Here is a 3,277-nt window from a genome sequence, read left to right on the forward strand (position 1 = left end):
CAGTCCCCACACTTCTGACTCACTGTTGATTTGATATAAACAGTTCTTGTTTCCTTCAGTGCTGGAGATGGAACCCAGAGCCTCAACATGCCAAGCTAGAGCTGACACTGCGCTGCACTCCCCGGCCTTCACTGTGGATTTAAGCAGCTTTATAAGGATATTAAGGTTGGAAGGAATAGTGAAATTTGCATTTTGTTAGTATCTTATCAGAGGGGGTCGATCTGTAATTTATTATAAAGAAATGAACATATAGAGGCTGAATGTTTAAATTAACATTTTTTCCCAGACCTCCTTTGCCATCATGCCGTGGAGTTGTCAGTGATGCTCGTTTACACGCTTTTTACATCGGCATGCAGGAGGGTGTGGCCACCCACTCAGTTCAGGTAAAACATCACCTACTTCATTTTTCAGGGTTTCTCCCAGGTGCTCATGGAGGGGGCAGTTAAAATGGGATAATGTTTTTTTTTCAAGAAACAGTATAATATTTTCTAATAAAAAAATGACAGTCATTTGGGGGCTGGAGAGTTGGCTCAGCAGTTGAGAGGACAAACTAAGTGCTCTTTCAAAGGACCCAGGTTCAGTTCCAGCACCCACATGGCAGCTCACAACTGTCTGTAACTCCAAGATCTGATACCCTCACATAGACATGTAGGCAAAGCATCAATGCACATAAAATAGAAATAATTTTAAAATGTTTTAAAAAGAAATTGTTATTTGTATATTGCCAAAATTTAAGACATTTTTACATTGCGTACACTCTACATGCTGCCCTAGCCACCTCACTCAGAAAGGGGCTCAGCATAGACTCAAGGTTCAGGGATCACACGGAGTTTCAGTGCTTGCATGAGACCAGCGTGTCCAAGGGCTCTGCTGGAGAGGACCAGATGTCCAGACTTGGCGATCTGTTTGCTCTCAGATCCACAAACACCGTCTTTGTGGACTGAAAACCAAGTTACCCCTCTCAGGACAAAGTATCTCATTTGAAGTTTTCCAGTGTTATTGTTTAATTTCCCCACATTGTATGTCAAATTTTAAGAGAAATTGTGCTTACACTGTTTCATTTGGGAAGGTTTATACACACCAATTTATCAGAATAACTACGTTGTTAACTTGTTCAAAGAGTACAGCCAAGGGTACACTTTGCTGAACTCATCAACTATAACATTAAGAGCTAACCAATCACTTGGAAAAAGGCAGAATTATGAATTTTTAAAATTTAGTAATTAGTTTTCTAACTGGGATTTTCTGCCATGGCACTTCTGTAGTTTTTTGTCCTGGAATCTCTATCCTCTGAGTTTAAATTAGAAGCATTCCTAACAGCATGCATCTGGGAGTGAGCTGTTTGGCTCTAATTCCAGCATTTAAAGAGGAGCCTTGTGCACATGCGAGTCTAAAAGCAGCTCATCCTCCTACAAAGGAGGCACCATTGCACCACTCTTCAGCAAGTCCTGTTCAGAGACAGGGTGCCTTATGTAACTAGCGATTAGCTGCATTGAAGGCCACTTCCTGCCTCTGACTTCATTCTAGGACGCCTCTGCTACACTAGCTTGCAGACATGTCTATCCTCTGCCATTGTGACATCATGCCATCTGCAGAGTTTGCAGTGGAGAATTACACAACCAAACATAATGTTAAGTTGATGGTTTTGTTTGGCTTTATTCATTGCTGTTCTTGGATGTGTGCAGCACACAGGCTATAGGTTGACTAAGCCTAGAAAATGAACTTCAGGAACTCTCTGGGATCAAAATGGGATCTCACTGCAGCAAGAGATGCTCTGCAGCCCTCCAAGGTCAGGGAACATTATAAGATGGTTTCTATTCAGTGGTCATGTGCTCATAGCCTTATGGGAGCCCACAAGAGTACTGATTTAATTGTTGAGAAGTTAATCTAAATAAGAAACTGCCTTGTTGAGAGCCAGCATGGTCTAGTTCTGGCGCCCCTCTTCTGTCTGAGCAGTGCCATACAGCCTGTAACTGAGTATCCTGTCCCACATTTACAAGATGCTAATTCATTCTCTCAGGAATAGTTGAGGGGCTGGGGAGTTGGCTCAACCCTTGCTGTTACAGGGGTGTGTGAATCTGAGTTCCAACCCATAGCACCCATGTGAAAAGCCAGGCATGGTGCCTCCCACCTATAGAACTGGACAGGATGAGGCAGGAGGATCTCCGGAGCTCACCGGTCAGCTGGTCTTGCTGAATTGGTGTAATGGCTGCATCATATTCGGTACTTCACCATACTTTTCTCCATGCTTGGTTTTCATAGTCCTACCCATCTTTCTTGATGTTCCTAGGGCCTCAGAGGAGGTGACACAGATGTCCCCTTAGTGCCAAGCACTCATCAGTCACTTATTCCAAGACTTTGTTAGTTATGAGTCCCTACTTTGACCATTGCCCTCTGCCAGAATAGGCTTCTCTGACCAGGCTAACATGTATACTAATTTGTGTAAACACAAATATTTATAAGGCAGTTTAACTACATGTTGGCAAAACATCAGTAGTAGATTCCTTATAGGGCCGCTGACCCACATGAAGTATTTCCAGTTCTACATACCAGGCACATATTCTATCCTGTGGAACAGTTCTCAAATCTAGTCAGGAAACAACTGGTTACTGCCTGAGCATTTATGTCACCATTGACCAGTAGACAAATCTTGCCAGGAGATCACTATTGAAGCTCGTAGGATCTGCCTGTGATTGTTGGTGGCTTTCTCCCCTCACAGCCTGCACAGCACTGTCAGGCATTGTGAGTTCTAGCCAGCAGGAAGCTTCCAAGTCAATTCCAGCTTGGTTCTCTGCGTCCATATCTGTGTCATCCTGGTTGGTAGCAATGACAACTGCCCGGATCGTTTGGGAGCTGTGTGTTATATTTATACTTTTTATGTTATAATAATGAGTCTGTCTAATTTCTCACGATTTAATCTTAATTTGTTTCCTCCTTCCTCTAAGGACTTTCTTTCTGTTCAGGTCCAGTTCTGTACTCACTTCCTGCACATTAAAGCCACACAGCAGGACTTCTGCTCTGATCATAATAAAGAAACAGGGCTTGTCTTTCTTCCTTAAACAGCTATGAGTGAAGTAGGAAATAAAAACAATACAAGAAAATCTATGAAGTCAAAATATGCTTGCTTAAGATGTTTAATAAAATTAATGAACCACTAACCATAATAATGTGGGAACGAACCAGTGTACAAACTAACCGTATAGGAACTGAACGGTGTAATTATGAATTTGACAGAAAACAGAATAACGCAGAAGTATTATCCACAGCACAATTCCAA

At 42.3% G+C, this 3,277-nt stretch overlaps 1 protein-coding gene across 6 annotated transcripts in view; it reads left to right on the forward strand.

The window, feature by feature from the left end:
• Zc3h6 (zinc finger CCCH type containing 6) overlaps positions 1-3,277 on the forward strand; it is a 61,445-nt gene that overhangs the window by 53,093 nt on the left and 5,075 nt on the right. For 5 of the 6 annotated variants that reach the window (XM_008762235.4, XM_063283756.1, XM_063283759.1 and 2 more), the window contains 2 exons: positions 60-165; positions 287-383. The gene's annotated coding sequence lies outside the window, so the exon portion shown is untranslated. Of the gene's footprint in view, positions 1-43; positions 166-286; positions 384-3,277 lie in introns of all 6 variants that reach the window. The other variant, XM_063283758.1, reaches the window with a different exon arrangement.

This window comes from Rattus norvegicus, chromosome 3 (assembly GCF_036323735.1).
Source record: "Rattus norvegicus strain BN/NHsdMcwi chromosome 3, GRCr8, whole genome shotgun sequence".
NCBI classification, from domain to species: domain Eukaryota; kingdom Metazoa; phylum Chordata; class Mammalia; order Rodentia; family Muridae; genus Rattus; species Rattus norvegicus.